The sequence below is a fragment of the Bubalus bubalis genome, chromosome 17 (assembly GCF_019923935.1).
Source record: "Bubalus bubalis isolate 160015118507 breed Murrah chromosome 17, NDDB_SH_1, whole genome shotgun sequence".
Classification (NCBI taxonomy): Eukaryota; Metazoa; Chordata; class Mammalia; order Artiodactyla; family Bovidae; genus Bubalus; species Bubalus bubalis.
The window spans coordinates 7,970,811-7,989,004 of NC_059173.1; the positions used below are offsets into that span (position 1 = coordinate 7,970,811).

An 18,194-nucleotide genomic window follows, 5' to 3' on the forward strand; every position below is an offset into this window, starting at 1 on the left:
CGGGGATGAAGGAGTGGAAAAGCTGTCAAGAGGCAACCTCCCTGGGCGAGAGGAGAGGCAGCCCCGCCCTCAGGTTCTGCCCACACCTTGACCTGTAGCAACTCTGTATAAACCTGGTTGGCGGCAGTGCTAGCAGTGAATAAATAAAATGCCCCAAACAAGACCCCTTGTGTTTGAGTGGCCCATCAAAGACCCGAGGGAGGCTATTTCACTTGGCAGCTTCCCCCGTGGGTGGCCAAGGAGCCAAACATGGAGGCTGTTCTCCTTGAGCCTTCTTGTGCTAGGAGGAGAGAATAAATTCCACAGGACCTGCGGTGGACGACTTACTTTTCTCTCCCTAAAGACATTCTCAAAGTTGTGTGGTAGAGCGTTCTTTGGCCCAAGAAAATGTCCTAGGAGTAAGGGTGTGTGTGTGTGTATGTGTATGCTTAACCTGGTTAAGAAACTTGCTCAGGATCAGGGTAGGCTCGGCAGCTCTGAGCCCAGCACTGCTTTGTGCTCACAACACACCGGGGAGGCAGGAGATGAGGCTGACAGTGATAACACAGGTGACGTGATAATGACAGAGATGACGGCAGCCACCGTGTTGATGGTGACGACCGTGACGGTGAGGATGGTGAGGATGGTGAGGATGGTGCTGACGGTGACGGGAGCAAAAAGTCTACTGAGCACATACCGTGAACCCAGCCCTCTTAGAAGTGCTTCCATTTATTTTACTAATTCATTCCATCCTCACAACCTCCTTGTGAGAAAGGGTCTATAATCATTGAATCCATCGTTGGTTAGTTTGTGACATGCTGGGCAAGGTAGTTCATCTTTCAGAGCCTCAGTTTCTGCATCTGTACAATGGGGAGGAAAATAGCATTTCTCTGTAATGTAGTCAATGCAGTTTGACATAAGTGGATAGGAGATAAAAGTGACTCTTATAGTTCCTCATTTTGAAACCACGGGGTGTCATTTTGGGAGACTCTGAAGAACTCTGGTACCACAATCCTTCATGTCCCAGTACAGAAAGAATCCAGTGAGAGGCAAAGTGATAGATAAGAAGTGATTTATTAGAATAGGACACTCCTGAGGCTTACAAGCAGGTGGGTGACGGGGTGCCGTGCCCCAAGAACTTAGTGGGCTAAGGTTTTGTAGTCAAAGGAAAAGTGGGGAGGGGGAGAGGAGCTTCTTTATCTTTCTTGAGTAGACGTCATGCTTCCACCATCGGTTCCTCCTCCAGGTTGAGGAGGTGGGTTTCCTTGTTCCTACAATGGCAATCTAATTATTGTTTTTTATGTGTGCAGAGGGGCTTCCCAGGTGGCACAGTGATAAAGAATTGGCCTGCCAATGCAGGAGGTGCCACAGACGTGGGATCGACCCCTGGTTTGGGAAGATCCCCTGGAGGAGGAAATGGCAACCCACTCCAGTATTCTTGCCTGGAAAATCCAATGGACAGAGAGACCTGACAGGCTGTAGTCCACGGGGTCGCAAGAGTCAGACACAACTTAGCAACTCAGCAATAGCTAATCTGTGCAGAGAGCTTGTCCTAACTCACTGAGCTCGCTGGGCAGGATGCGCGTCTCACGCCGCCGTCGTTTTGTCGTTTGGGGGCAGGTCTCGTGCTTCTCGTGGTTTTGTCACTCAGCAAGCCTGCTTGGCTTTGCAGTTAAGCAAACCTGCTTTCCTGAGCGATCATTAACTTACAGGGGTCTCCCGTGTTTTATTCTACTTACAATCCCCTAGTGAGATTAACTATTTAATCACCTATTTTGTCCCTTTACCCTCTCTGCATCAATTTGACCCTCCTGCCAACTCTGTGAAGAAGGAGCTACTATCATGACACCAGTGTTACGGTGGGCAACTTCTCCCAGTTAGGAGTGGCTGAGCTGGGGTTCAAAGCCAGGCGTAGACTCTCAGTCCCGTTGGCCTGCAGAAGCTGTCTTACTTGTTTCTGCAGGGCGGTTTCTGATCCACCAGATTCCTGGGCTGAGGCTGGGCTCGGGGGCCCACAGGAGCCCAGATTGGCTCCAGAACAAGCTGGGCTCGGTCAGCTCCCAGCGAGGTCACACTTGAGGTGGCCTGGAGCTGCCCACAGGGTGGGGTTTGGACGAAGAGGCTGGAGCTCTTGGGTCCATGGCATGAGTCATCTGGTACCCACACTAGTCTGGATGCCAGAGAAACAAACTGTTCACCTCTCTTCCCTCCCACATGAGGAGGCCACCGAGCTGCAGCGGTGATGCTTCTTGGCTCAAAACTGATGAATCTAGAGAGCTTCTCCAGCTCTGCAAACCCCAGCAGATATTCAGCTCTCCTGAGCCTCACCGTCTGCTATGGCGGCCACTGAACCAAGATGTGCCGTACGTGTAAAGTGCACACCAGAGTTTGAAGTCTTCGTGTTCAAAAACAAGAACAAAACCCAGAATATAAAATATCTCATTGATAAATTATTTTATATTTATGTTGAAAGGACAATATTTTAGACATATTGGTTGAACTAATTTCACCTGTTTCTTTTTACCTTTTTCATTGTGGTTTCTAGAACATTTTAAGCTATGCATACGGCTCACATTGTATTTCTCTGCTCTAGAGCCTGTAGTCAACCAGGGCCACTTAACAGCTTGGTTAAGAGTTTCAGCCCTCGAGTCAAAGAGACCTGAATTCAAACCCCCACTTGGCTCCTGAGCACCTATGTGACCTTGAGCGAGTCACTGCCCCTCTCTGGGCCTCAGTTTCCTCACCTGTAAAGTTAATAAGAGTCCCTGTCTCATAGGGTTGTTTCGTGGGTAAATGAGAGGTGTTGTGGACAACGGTGAGTAAAATGCCTGCTATGAAGTGAGTATTTCACAGCTAAGAGCTGTTAACATCGTTCGTTGTAGCTGATGTCAGCTAATCCCGTTTAGCCCAAAGACTGTCTTCTTATTTGTGTCTGTATTTTGTTTCTTGAACATGCTTCATGATTTTAAATAATTTTTTCACTGAATTAAAAGTAAGTATTAGAGCAATAATTGTTGATGAAAAATTCTTCTTGTCTTGAGAATGAATGGACTCTGATATTGAGTCAATCCAATTCCGATCCAAAAAAAAAAAAAAGCACAGAGTTGTACCATTTTTTGTGGATTAAAGTATAATTTGGAGGCTTTGGAAACCCCAAGAGATCCCATGGACCCCTGTAGTGCCTTTGGGGAGCTTTGAGAACTATGAGAGGGAGAGAAGGGCCATAATATCTTTCAATCTCCTCACCCTTATGAACAGGGGAATAGATGACCAGAGAGTTTAGGCAACCTGTTCAGTGTCACACAGCAAGTAGGTAGCAGGTCATCCAGCTCCAGGGTCTGTGCCTGGAGCTGCTCGCTTTACTGCAGCAACAGATCCAGTCGTCACAATAATCCTGTCATTATTCCTTTTTAAAGATGAGGAAAGAGGACCAGAGAGGTAAAGTCACGTGTCTACCATCACACAGCTGCAAGCGGCAGAAGTGAAATTCAACACCTGCTATGTTGAACAGTGTCCGCCCCCAAATTCACCTCCACCTAGAACCTCAGGGCCTTATTTGGAAATGTGTCATTGGTTAAGATGAGGCCACACGGGATTCAAGTGACCGAAAGAGAAAACTGGGCTTCCCTGATGGCTCAGTGGTAAAGAATCTGCCTGCCAATGCAAGAGACATGGGTTTGATCCCTGAACCAGGAAGATCCCACGTGCCATGGAGCAACTAAGCCTGTGCACCGCAATGGTGCACGTACAGATCTGAGGCTGTGCTCTAGATCTCAGGAGCTGCAGCTATGGAGCCCGTGTGCCTAGAGCCTACCACGCTCAGCAACAAAGAAGCCACCACAGTGAGAAGCTCCCGCACCGCAACTGGAGAGTTGCCCTAACTAGAGAAAAACTCGTACAGGAACAAAGACCCAGCACAGCCAGAAATAAAAATAAAAAATAATAATAAATAATTTTTTAAAAAATAAGAAGAAGAAAAAACAGACAAACACAGAGAGAATGAATGCATTTGAAGATGGCAACAGAGATTGGAATATTGCCTCTACCATATAAAGAATGCCAGAGAGGGCCAGCAACCACCAGGAGCTAGGACAGAGGCATGGAACGGATTCTTCCTCAGAACTTCCACAAGGAACTAATCCTGCCTCCTGCTGACTCCTTGATTTGGAATGTCTGGTCTCCAGAACTCCGAGAGCCTAAATTCCTATTGTTTAAGCATCTCCCACCCCAGTTTTGGCAATTTGTTATAACCGCCCTAGGAAACAAACGCGCCAGGCATGACATGCTTGCTGCCCCTTTGCTGTGAAAGCCCTGGCTTGTTCTGGGGAGCCGTGGAGATGGGCCCTCCTCTGTGTCCCCAGACCCTCCCACCAGCCCGCGGCAGCTGCTGTTCCTCCAAGTGGCTCCACAGGCTCTGGGCTGTGAGAAAGGCTGGCTGTGGTGCAATTGTGCCATTCCGTCTGCTCCTTGCATCGTGAGCTCTTGCAAATGACTGTTTTCACTCGAAAAGAGGCTCCAGAGAGCTCTTCAGCCGCTCAGCAGGAGCCGTGGATGCTCTTGAATTAACACGGAGGAGCAGAACCTTCTATGGCTGATGGCCCAGAGGCTCCCCTTTGTCCTGTCCCTTGGTCAGACCTGGGAGGCATCACGGTGCCTCTCGGTAGCTCCCACAAGGGCAGTCGCAGTTGAGGTCAGGTCAGAGTTGCCTGCGTTCAGCACATCTGCTGAGAAGGGGGTCAAGGGATGCTGAATTAGGCTCCACAGTTTCCAGGGGTCAGCAGCCTTCTGACTCCTGTGGTACAGGGACCTGCAGGGGCCTCTTACCCAACCAGGCAGCCTGTCAATGGCCAGCACATGCACAGTGGACCTCTGCTCAGTCCAATCAGAAGGGCAGGAGGCCATTGAGGAGTAACCAGCTCTGTCTCACTCTGTGTGTGTGTGTGTGTGTGTGTGTGTGTGTGTGTGTGTGGTGGGGACTCTTTGGGATTCAAACACCCTTGCCTTGCTGGGTGATTTGATGTAAAGTCACCTCTCCTTCTGATTTCCACCTTATCTGGGACTATCCTCCCCAAAGCCTATTGAATGTATCTATGCAACCAATCGGAGAAGGCAATGGCACCCCACTCCAGTACTCTTGCTTGGAAAATCCCATGGACGGAGGAGCCTGGTAGGCTGCAGCCCATGGGGTCACTAGGAGTCAGACATGACTGAGCAACTTCACTTTCACTTTTCACTCTCATGCAATGGAGAAGGAAATGGCAACCCACTCCAGTGTTCTTGCCTGGAGAATCCCAGGGACGGGGGAGCCTGATGGGCTGCCGTCTCTGGGGTCGCACAGAGTCAGACACGACTGAAGCGACTTTGCAGCAGCAGCAGCAGCATCCAACCAATATTTATTGAGCTCAGGCTCTTTTCTACAGAATTCCCAGGTGAAGTTAGTGGTAAAGAATCTGCCTGCCAATGCAAGAGGTGCAGGACACTTGGGTTTGATCCCTGGGTCTGGAAGATGCCCTGGAGGGATCTGAAATGGCAACCCACTCCAGTATTCTTGCCTGGAAAATCCCATGGACAGAGAAGCCTGGCGGACTGCAGTCCATGGAGTCCTCAGGCTGGATATGACTGAGCCCACACAGGACAGCAAGCACTTTACAGCATTACCTCATTTAACCTTTACAAAAATCCTGTCCTGTATTATTGTCATGGTCCCCATTTACAAATGACGAAATGAACCCCAGCCACTTGCCTGAGTTCACAGAACTGGTAAGTGGCCAAGAGGGATCTGGATGCTGGTAGGTCCTGCACCTAAATCCACACTCCTTACCATGTTAATCTTGGCTGACTTTCTGCTTTTCAACCACATTCCCTCCCCATGTGTGTAGATATATGTGTCTGGATCTATTGTTAAAGAAAAATCAGAGCTGGAGAGTAGCTGAAGTGGAAAAAGCATATTTTATTCAGGACTATTGCAACAGGAGAAGAGAGACCTCTGGAGAGAACTAGCTCAACTCTGAATACAGCATGGGCAAGTGGGCGTATACAACCAAGCAATAAGGTTGGCCAGACATAGGGGGCTGATCAATGGATGGAAAATTACAAAATTACAGAAAGGAAAAGAACTGGGGAGGATTCGGACTGAACCAACCTAACAGGATTGAAGGCAGTGCTGCAGGCAGGTCAGGTGATCTGACATTACCTGGGGAATAGTGGAGGGTGAGAAACCCAATTAGAGCAGATATCAGATCAGATCAGATCCGATCAGTCGCTCAGTCATGTCCGACTCTTTGCGACCCCATGAATCGCAGCACGCCAGGCCTCCCTGTCCATCACCAACTCCCGGAATTCACCCAGACTCACGTCCATTGAGTCAGTGATGCCATCCAGCTATCTCATCCTATGTCATCCCCTTCTCCTCCTGCCCCCAATCCCTCCCAGCATCAGAGTCTTTTCCAATGAGTCAACTCTTCGCATGAGGTGGCCAAAGTACTGGAGTTTCAGCTTTAGCATCATTCCTTCCAAAGAAATCCCAGGGCTGATCTCCTTCAGAATGGACTGGTTGGATCTCCTTGCAGTCCAAGGAACTCTCAAGAGTCTTCTCCGACACCACAGTTCAAAAGCATCGATGGAGGATGGGAATTCTGCTAAACTGACTTTGCAGGAGCCTCACTAAAATTGGTCAATACAAAGATACCTCCCCTTCATGGATCACAGGGTGATCAGCCTCCATGGATCAAATGTGGTCCACTGGAGAAGGAAATAGCAACCCACTCCAGTACTCTTGCCTGGAGAACCCCATGGACAGTATGAAAAGGCAAAAAGATATGACAAGGGAAGATGAGCACCCCCTGGATTAGAAGGTGTCCAGTGTGCTACTGGGGAAGAGCAGAGGGCAACTGCTAGTAGCTCATGTAAGAATGAAATAGCTGGGCCAAAGCAGAAGTGACGTTCAGCTGTGGATGTGTCTGGTGGTAAAAGGAAAGTCCGATGCTGTAAAGAACAATATTGCTTAGGAACCTGGAATGTTTGGTCCATAAATCAAGGTAAATTGGATGGATGTGAGAGTTGGTCCATAAAGAAGACTGAACACCGAAGAACTGATGCTTTTGAACTGTGGTGCTGGAGAAGACTCTTGAGCATCCCTTGTGCTGCAAGAAGATCAAACCAGTCAATAAGGGAAATCAACCCTGAACAGTCATTGGAAGGACTGTTGCTGAAGCTGAAGCTCCAATACTTTGGCCCCCTGATGCAAAGAGCCAACTCATTGGAAAAAACCCTGACACGGGGGAAAGACTGAAGCAAAAGGAGAAGGGGGTGGCAGAGGAAGAGATGGTTAGATAGCATCACCATCTCAATGGATAAGAATTTGAGCAAACTCCTGGAGATAGCAGAGAACAGAGGAGTCTGGCGTGCTGCAGTCCACGGAGTTACAAAGAGTCAGACACGAATTAGCGATTAAACAACAACAATAAGAGATATCTATCTGGGGAGGCCTTACAAATAGCTGTGAAAAGAAGATAAGTGAAAAGCAAAGGAGAAAAGGAAAGATATAAACATCTGAATGCAGAGTTCCAAAGAATAGCAAGAAGAGATAAGAAAGCCTTCTTCAGCGATCAATGCAAAGAAATAGAGGAAAACAACAGAACGGGAAAGACTAGAGATCTCTTCAAGAAAATCAGAGATACCAAAGGAACATTTCATGCAAAGATGAGCTTGATAAAGGACAGAAATGGTATGGACCTAACAGAAGCAGAAGATATTAAGAAGAGATGGCAAGAATACACAAAAGAACTGTACAAAAAAGAGCTTCACTGGAGAAATGTCTATTTAGTTCTTTGGCCCATTTTTTGATTGGGTCATTTATTTTTCTGGAGTTGAGCTGTAGGAGTTGATGGCTAACAAACACATGAAAAGATGCTCAACATCACTCATTATCAGAGAAATGCAAATCAAAACCACTATGAGGTACCATTTCACGCCAGTCAGAATGGCTGCGATCCAAAAGTCTACAAGTAATAAGTGCTGGAGAGGGTGTGGAGAAAAGGGAACCCTCTTACACTGTTGGTGGGAATGCAAACTAGTACAGCCACTATGGAGAACGGTGTGGAGATTCCTTAAAAAACTGGAAATAGAACTGCCTTATGATCCAGCAATCCCACTGCTGGGCATACACACTGAGGAAACCAGAAGGGAAAGAGACACGTGTACCCCAATGTTCATCGCAGCACTGTTTATAATAGCCAGGACATGGAAGCAACCTAGATGTCCATCAGCAGATGAATGGATAAGAAAGCAGTGGTACGTATACACAATGGAGTATTACTCAGCCATTAAAAAGAATACATTTGAATCAGTTCTAATGAGGTGGATGAAACTGGAGCCTATTATACAGAGTGAAGTAAGCCAGAAAGAAAAACACCAATACAGTATACTAACGCATATATATGGAATTTAGAAAGATGGTAACAATAACCCTGTGTACGAGACAGCAAAAGAGACACTGATGTATAGAACAGTCTTATGGACTCTGAGAGAGAGGGAGAGGGTGGGAAGATTTGGGAGAATGGCATTGAAACATGTATAATATCATGTATGAAACGAGTTGCCACTCCAGGTTCGATGCTCGATACTGGATGCTTGGGGCTGGTGCACTGGGATGACCCAGAGGGATGGAATGGGAAGGGAGGAGGGTTCAGGATGGGGAACACATGTATACCTGTGGCGGATTCATTTCGATATTTGGCAAAACTAATACAATATTGTAAAGTTTAAAAATAAAATAAAATTAAAAAAAAAAGAGCTTCACGACTCAGATAATCACGATGGTGTGATCACTCACCTAGAGCCAGACATCCTGGAATGTGAACTCAAGTGGGCCTTAGAAAGCATCACTACGAACAAAGCTAGTGGAGGTGATAGAATTCCAGTTGAGCTATTCCAAATCCTGAAAGATGATGCTGTGAAAGTGCTGCACTCAATATGCCAGCAAATTTGGAAAACTCAGCAGTGGCCACAGGACTGGAAAAGGTCAGTTTTCATTCCAATCCCTAAGAAAGGCAATGCCAAAGAACGCTCAAACTACCACACAATTGCACTCATCTCACACGCTAGTAAAGTAATGCTCAAAATTCTACAAGCCAGGCTTCAGCAATATGTGAACCGTGAACTTCCAGATGTTCAAGCTGGTTTTAGAAAAGGCAGAGGAACCAGAGATCAAATTGCCAACATCCGCTGGATCATGGAAAAAGCAAGAGAGTTCCAGAAAAACATCTATTTCTGCTTTATTGACTATGCCAAAGCCTTTGACTGTGTGGATCACAATAAACTGTGGAAAATTCTGAAAGAGATGGGAATACCGGACCACCTGATCTGCCTCTTGAGAAATCTATATGCAGGTCAGGAAGCAACAGTTAGAACTGGACATGGAACAACAGACTGGTTCCAAATGGGAAAAGGAGTACGTCAAGGCTGTATATTGTCACCCTGCTTATTTAACTTATATGCAGAGTACATCATGAGAAATGCTGGACTGGAAGAAACACAAGCTGGAATCAAGATTGCTGGGAGAAATATCAATAACCTCAGATATGCAGATGACACCACCCTTATGGCAGAAAGTGAAAAGGAACTAAAAGCCTCCTGATGAAAATGAAAGAGGAGAGTGAAAAAGTTGGCTTAAAGCTCAACATTCAGAAAACGAAGATCATGGCATCCGGTCCCATCACTTCATGGGAAATAGATGGGGAAACAGTGGAAACAGTGTCAGACTTTATTTTTCTGGGCTCCAAAATCACTGCAGATGGTGACTGCAGCCATGAAATTAAAAGACACTTACTCCTTGAAAGGAAAGTTATGACCAACCTAGATAGCATATTGAAAAGCAGAGACATTACTTTGCCAACAAAGGTCCGTCTAGTCAAGGCTATGGTTTTCCCAGTGGTCATGTATGGATGTGAGAATTGGACTGTGAAGAAGGCTGAGCGCCGAAGAATTGATGCTTTTGAACTGTGGTGTTGGAGAAGACTCTTGAGAGTCCCTTGGACTGCAAGGAGATCAGCCCTGGGATTTCTTTGGAAGGAATGATGCTAAAGCTGAAACTTCAGAACTTTGGCCACCTCATGCAAAGAGTTGACTCATTGGAAAATACTCTGTTGCTGGGAGGGATTGGGGGCAAGAGGAGAAGGGGATGACAGAGGATGAGATGGCTGGATGGCATAACTGACTCGATGGACGTGAGTCTCAGTGAACTCTGGGAGTTGGTGATGGACAGGGAGGCCTGGCGTGCTGCGATTCATGGAGTCGCAAAGAGTCGGACATGACTGAGCAACTGATCTGATCTGATGTGAAAAAGAGTTCAGGGGAGTCTGTGCAGAGTTTGGTTAAGGAGGAAATCATTGTCACTATTCCCCATCCCATCCTTAAAGAATATTTAAGGCTGCAAGTGCCTTAAATGGAATGTGATAATTAAGAGAGTGAGCCCTGGCAACAGACATTTCTAGGCTTAAATCCCAGCTCAGCGTGCATGCGTGCTTTGTTGCTCCATAGTCTCCTACTCCTTGCAATCCATGGACTGTAGCCCGCTAGGCTCCTCTGTCCATGGGATTCTCCAGGCAAGAATACTGGAGTGGGTAGCCATTCCCTTCTCCAGGGGATCTTCCTGACCCAAGGATTGAACTCGGTTCTCCTGCATTGCAGGCGGATTCTTTACTGACTGAGCCACCAGGGAAGCCCATAAATCCTAGTTCTACCACACGCTAGCTGAGTTTCCTTACGTGGAACATGGAGACAGTCATGGACCTCGATCTGTGGGCCAGGTGAGGTGGTGTGGGAACAGCCTGGCACATGGTGCAAACCTGCACGGTGCCAGAGTCCAAATGGCAGACAGTGTCCTCCAAGCTGCGGAAGCCGGCGGCCGGCGGTATCAGTTGTGCCGCCATGGTTTGCTTATCCCACTGAATGCCTTTGAGCCTCTCAAACGTTGCACGCCAGGCACTGGGGAAAGAGCCAGGGATGCAGAGGTGTGGGAGACAGTGTCAGCGCTCGTTTTAGGTGGGCGTTGAAAGGCGGAGAGTTCCTGAGCTGAGCTTGCGTGTGTGTATCTTCGTGTGTGTGCCAGTGGTTCTCAAGTGGGGGCGATTTTGCCCTGCAGGAGGCATTTGGCAAACTCCGGGAGCTGGTGATGGACAGGGAAGCCTGGCGTGCTGCAGTCCGTGGGGTCACAAAGACACGACTGAGCGACTGAACTGAAGATGTTTTTGATCATCTCAACTGGTGGAAGGATGCTGGTAGGCAGAAGCCAGGGATGCTTCTGCGATGTACAGAGCAGCCCCCCTCAACAACAAATCACTCAGCCCCAAATGTCAGTGGGGCTGAGGTTGAGAAATGCCGGGCACATGCACAAGAGAGTTCAGTGAGCCCTTTTATCCCCTCTGCACAGAGACCCAGGGCTCCCTGGGACTGGGAGGAAATGCAGGCCTAGAGCATCTTCCTTCAGCCTGCCCTCTCCCATCAGCTGCTTCCAGCCAGATTATCAGGCCTCCCCACATTTAATAGACTCCAGGCCTCTGAGGCAAATGTAAAAACAAAACCCTGTGCAAATGTGTTTTTATGTAAACACAGCAGGGGGTGGCGGCTGCCTGCAGAGAAAGTACCCTGTGGCTGGTACTTCTCAGAGCAAAAATAACCCCGAATGTTCTTGCTCTCCGAGCAGGCAATGGGATGAGGGTCACGTGGGAGCCCAGGTGCTCATGGGAGCTGTCCCTGCCCTGGCTGAGCTATCCCTTCCCACCAGGTGAGCATCCCAGGGGCCCAAGATGAGAAGTGAGCAGGTGTTGATTCTCTGGGAAGCAGCTCTTCCCTTCGGAGCTCACCCGGCATTGCAGGAAAAAGTACAGTGGGTTTTTTTTTTTTTAATGTCTCTTATTGAGTATCATTTGCCTACAGTTAACTTCACCCATTATAGTTTATGTCTCTGGAACTTTTTAACAAATGCATTCAAGGACTTCTCTGGAGATCCAGGGGTTAAGACTCGGTGCTTCTGCTGCAGGAGGCCAGGGTTCGATCCCTGGTCGGGGAACTAAGAGGTCTCATATGCTGCTCGGTGAGACAAAAAAATAAATAAATAAACCAACCAAACAAACAAACAAACATACAAACGCATTCTGCCATGCAGCCACCAGCAGAGTCAAGATATACAAGCTTCTGTTACCCTCAAAAATTCCTCTGTGCCCCTTCGCAGTCATTTTCTTCCCTGATTCTAGCCCTTGGACACCACCAGTATGTTTTCTCTTGGCCTTTTCTAGAATGTCATGTATATGACCATATATCTTTTTGAGTCTGGCTTCTTGCTCTCAGCATAATGTCTGGGAGAGTCATCAGTACCATCCCAAACGTCTGTCAATAGTTTGTCCTTTTTATGACTGAGTAGTACTCCCTTGTATAAATGTGTCAGACTGGAGTTGGGGGAGAATCCTGGGCTCCTGTGGATCAGAGAAGTGTTGTTTTGAGATGAGGAAGGAGACATTTTTACGCCCAGAGATGATGCATTTGTGAAGTCTGTGCAGGATAAACCCTCCCCGTGGAGAGATCTGCTAATTCAGGCAGATCTGTATGGCAAACCTTGGTCTGGCAGGGGGTTGGCACTCAGCGAACGTTTGTTGAATGACTGCATGAATGAATGAGTGCATTGTCGTTTGAAAGGCCAGAGGAGAGGGTTGGGGGAACACTAAGTGGAGCCAGAGAAAATTTAAGTCAGTTTTTGCTTTTGTGTTTTACAAAGGAGAAACTGAAGGTGCAGAGAGGGTAAGCCACTTGCCCTGGGCCACACAGTCATAGAATGAGCTTGGAAGATGCAGCAGAAAGACGAAGGGAAGGGAGATACCAGGCCTGTGTCTCCACCGGTGCCCCGCACTGGACTAGGAATTTCCGTCATGAGTCTCCTTCAACTTTTACAACCACCCCAAATCAGCGACATACTTTGCAGAGAGCCCAGAACAAAATGAAAATGTCCCTTGTTCACAGATTATTAAGAAATTCAAGAAAGTGACAGCAGACAGCTAAAACCTAGTGCAGAGCCCCACAGGACCACACGGGTCACCTGCCCTTGAAGACGACCCCGCAAAAATTTTCATTTATAGATGAGGAAACTCCAGCTCAGAGAGGCTGCACATCTCACCCAGGGCACCCAGCCTGCCTGCAGGGATGTCCAGATTCAAGCCCACAGACCCTAGTGGTTACCTAGTCCACCCCTTCCTTCCCTGGACTGGCCTTGCTGGTGGGCCCCATGAGGTGAGCACCCAAGCACCCTGACCTCCTGTCCAGCACTCGAGGCAGGGAGGAGGGGAACTTCCCTATCCCGAGACCCTGGCAGCTGCAGCCTCCAGCATCAAACTGCCTTCTCCTTCCTCTTGTAATGAGGAAGGTCTGTAATGAGACAGACCTTCCTCTCTCCCACCATGGCAGATTTATTCCTGGGGGTGTGTGGGTGGATGCGTGTTTGTGTGTGGGGGGGGGCGGTGTTCTAAATTTAAAGACATCATGACAGCAGCGGCCTATTAATGTTGGGGCTGGTGGGGTGGGAGGGGAGGCTGTGCTGTAGAAGAACCAGAAATAAGTTGAGAGATAAGATGCCACCTCCAGTTCCAGCTTCTGCCCCAGTCCCACCCCGCCTGGCTCTGTGCCCGCCAGCCCTCCGGAATGGGGTAATAATAGCCAGGCATGCCTGTTGGCACCAGATGCCTGTGAGAGACCTTGAGCAGTGGCATGTTTCTGCCCATTTTACACATCAGGAAAAGAGACGTGTAAAGAGGGCTCAGAGAGGGGACGTGCCCTCCCCAGAACAGAGCAGAACTACTAACGCAGTGCAGAACCCATGTGCCTGCCGCCATGCCATAGCTGCCTGGGTTGGGTCAAAAATGAAGTTAGCAGTCATTGTGATTGTGTTGGGCTTCCCTTGTGACTCAGATGGTAAAGAATCTGCCTGCAATGTGGGAGACCTGGGTTCGGTCCACCCGCACGTACGCCTGATTCCCAGCTAAGTGCTCTACATGCATTACGTGAACTAACCCCCTAAACAACTCCAGCAGCAAGTACCGTCATCCTCATCCCATTTTATGAGTGCGGAACCCGCAGCTTAGAAAAGGTAAGTGGCTTCCTCACCTTCTCAATGCTAGTAAGTGATGAAGCCAAGATTCCAGCCCAAGTCGTGTGTGTGTGTGTGTGTGAGACTCAGTCATGTCTAATTCTTTGCGATGCCATTGACTGCAGCCAGCCAGGTCCCTCTGTCCATGGGACTTACTGACATCAAAGCGCACGCATTCTCCATCTCTTACTCTGAACCCCAACTGACTGTGGAAAAAGAAAATACAGATAAACAAAATGAAGAAAACAAAACAAAACCACTCCTCCACCTACCCTGCTAGAGGTAGTCTTTATGTCTTTATGTACATTGGTGAGTTTCCACCCAGCTGTTTTTCCTCTGCCAAAGGGGAGGTTCTTGCTCCAGGAACATGACCCTTGGTGGTCTATAATTGCCAAGCAATTAAGGGATGACAGGAAATATATAATTCATGGGCGCATCTTTCATCCTGGTTGCTGGAAGGCAGTGAGGCATGGCAGTCTCCCAGGGAGAGTTTCAACCTTGACACGGGAGGAGACAGGATCTCAGGGGCTTAGAAAAGAATTTCTGAATCAGAGAAGCTGCCAACGTTGAAACTGACCCTGGAATCCCAGCACAGAATGCTGGAGGTCAGGGATCCTAGCAGGGAGCCTTCTCATAGAGTCTTATGAAAAAGCATTAGGATAAAATCTAGAATTAAGCTTTAGAAGCGGAGACGACAACTCATGAAGCTGGAGTCAGATGGGTCTAAGGGTAGTGTTCTGATACACACCTCTCTTTACTCCCACGGGCAAAATCGAGAACACTGTCTAGAGACATTCTCCATTGTCATAACTTGGGGGGTGGGGTGGAGCTTCTGGGGGGACAACGCTGGCATCTATTGGGCGGAGGCCAGAGACACCAACCCCTACAATACACAGGATGGCCTCCACACCCCTGCCAGCCAGGAATTGTCCAGTATCCACAATGTCGGTGGTGCTGAGCTTGAGAAACTCTGGCCTAGACTTTTGAAGCCATGTGCAGTCCATGGGGTCTCTAGGAGTCGGACACGACTGAGCGACGTCACTTTCACTTTTCACTTTCCTGCATTGGAGAAGGAAATGGCAACCCACTCCAGTGTTCTTGCCTGGAGAATCCCAGGGACAGCGGAGCCTGGTGGGCTGCCGTCTATGGGGTTGCACAGAATCGGACACGGCTGAAGCGACTTAGCAGTAGCAGCAGCTGGTTTATGCTCTTGACCATCCCAGGGGTTAAGAAACTATCTTTGGGCCAAATGGGAAGCTTCCGTGTCTTGTTTTACCTGCAACACTGAACCCGTTTCTTGGGTAAGTCACCGAGCGCCCTCTGGGCTCACTTGCAAAGTGGATTGAAGGATGCCTGCCCTGTGCTGTCATGGGGATGGGCACGCGTGTGTACATGCTCCGTGGGCGAAGGGCGGGGCGGGCGTGGGGAATGCACGTGTTCACGCATGCGCATCTGTATTGGCACTTGCACATGTATGGTCGTGTGCCACCTTCTTAGAGGTGAGAAGACTTCAAGAGGCTGAAGTATTGGTCAGTTTCAGGCAGTGGTTGTCTGCGTGGGACGCCAGAACTCCTTGGGCCACTGAAGGATGTGGTCAAGATACCCCAGGGGTCTGGGGACCCCTGGGCCTTCTAGAAGGGGCTCCCTTCCCTCATTCCCAGCTGAGGAGCCTCAAGAAGCGTTGCCAGGTGACTGAGCAGACTCCCTGGAGAAAGGCCCTTGGACCATGAGGGCTTTCGAATCAAGCCACCCCCCTCTGCCGAGGGCAGAGGCGGGCGCTGCTGCAGGAAGTTATGATTGACATGCCAGAGTGGGGCGGGCCCAGGTTCGAGTCTCACGCTGCCGCCCCGGCTCTGCCTTTTGGAGAGTGGGCTGACCCTCCCCACCTCGACTGCCTCATCTGTAAAGTGAAAATAAACCAACCTGCCGAGCAGAGCCCCTGGGGAGAGTCTAGATGCGGTTTAGATGGAGGCGCCTGGCACGTAGTAGGTGTGCAATAAATAGTAGTCTATCCACTTTCTTTCCTTCCCAGGGAAGGTGCCAAGGCTTCAGGTCTGGGTAAGTCACTGGATGACTGTGGGGAGTCCTCCGCTTTCCCCTCTGAGCCTCAGTTTCCCCATCTGTCAGTAAGGAAGCCGGCCTGGGGCTTGTGAAGGGTCCTCCCTCCAGCTCTGATGGACTCTGAGCCCACCTAGAAGACCTGCTCTGAGCCAGCTGCAGGGGCCGGTGGCCCCTCCAAGAGCACTGAGTGCCCCATGGTGGAAGAGAACTTGAACCCATACAGCTGGGCCGTGGGCACAGAACCCTCCCTCCAACACACACACACACACACACACACACCTGCGCACTGGCTTAGGCAGAAAAACTAGGCTTGCTTGATTGGAGGGTGGAGATAGTGGTTCTTGCTGGGGAAACCCCTGGCGGAGAATTCCTCTCTGAGAAGAGCAGCTACTGGGAGCCGTCATTGTTTCTAAATTAGAGCTTAAACCTCCACGGCCAGCGTGGAGCCTGCAAGCAGCGAGTCACTAGTCATGGCCGGGCAGGAGGTGATGGGGGCTGGCAGGGAGTGGCGTGGGCACACAGGGAAGAAACCTGGAGCCAACACAGCCCGGGCCTGGCCATGTGACCCTGGGCTACCCTTTCAGCCTTCCTGAGCCACAGAGACATGGCCATACCCCGCTGGGGCAGGGAGGGTCCTTTGGGGACTCCTTCAGCTCCATCCCCACGTTGTGAACCAGAGGAATCAGGGATGGGTCACTCTGCGGTTTGGAAATAGTCCTGAGCAGAATCCATGGCCCCTGCAGGATGGAAGCTCACTGCCCAGGCCCTGCTCTCTCCACACTGACCCCACCCCAGTGCAGGTCCCTGGGGTGTTCAGGGTCCCTTCCCACCTCTGTCTGGAAGAGTGTTGCCCCAGATTGTCTATGCCTGCCTCCTTCTCATTTTTCAGGTCTCAGCTCAAACGCTTTCTGCTCCGTAGGTTCTTCTGCAACCACTGTACCCAAAGAAGCTCTCCCTAATTATTCTCCTTCAAATGATTTTTATGAACCTACAGGGAGAAATGCATTTTGCCTTAGGAGCCAGTATACACACACACACACACACACACACATACACACACCCCCCAAAGCAAAAGATTCACAAAATCCTACTCCTTACTGCACCTGAGTCGGTGATAATTCACTCAGTTCACTTCCTTCCATCCCATCCCACCCCTCCCCTCCCTCCTTCCCCACGGTCTCTGCCACCCCCTGGAGGTCGGCCCCTCTGGGTAAACATTCTGCCCAGAACAGGCAGAGCCATCTATTTTCTCCCCCAGACAATTAGCAGCCTATTAAGGACCTCTATGCAAATACGCACTAATTGACCCACCACACAGCAGCTCCTGGAGGGAGAAGGATGACTCCAGATGGCTTAATGATAGGGATTTGGGGCCTTTCTTTTGAAGTCCCTCTTGGCGAGGAGAGTGATCTGGGCTCAGAGGAGAGTTGCCAGCCGCCTGACAGGGAAGACCAGTGGACTGGGTGACCCTTCATCAAACCACTTGAAAAGGGGAACTGTCATTTCTTATATATTTTTTTTTCTTTACTTATTTATTTATTGACCATGCTGGGCTCAGTAGTTGTGGTGCATGGGCTTAGTCATCCTGTGGCATGTGGCATCCTTCCAGATCAGGGATCAAACTTGTGTCTTGCACCGGCAGAGGATTCTTTACCACTGAGCCACCAGAGGTGCCCAGAACTGTCATTTCATCACGACCTTTATCTCCCCACCACACCCTCGTCCCTTCCTGCAACTATTTCCCTTCTCCCCAGCTCAGAGTTTAGACGGTTCACTAAAAAGCTACTCCAATGAGTCCATGCCTTTTCAAGCATGTGATTACCTCCCCTTAAAAAAAAAAAAAATTGACTTTGCTTTTTAGAGAAGTTTTACTCTCACAGCAAAATTGGGCAGAAAGTTGGGAGATTTCCCATGTATCCCCTGCCCCTCACCTCAGATGGCCTCCTGCACCATCGACATCCCCCAGAAGAGTGGGACATTGGTTATAATTGATTAACCTGCATTGACACATCGTTTTTGC

The 18,194-nt window shown here is 49.2% G+C and overlaps 1 protein-coding gene across 2 annotated transcripts in view; it reads left to right on the top strand.

Moving 5' to 3' along the window:
• The window catches only part of WSCD2 (WSC domain containing 2), a 116,578-nt gene that overhangs the window by 34,335 nt on the left and 64,049 nt on the right, over window positions 1–18,194 (top strand). The gene's annotated exons all lie outside the window — the stretch shown is intronic.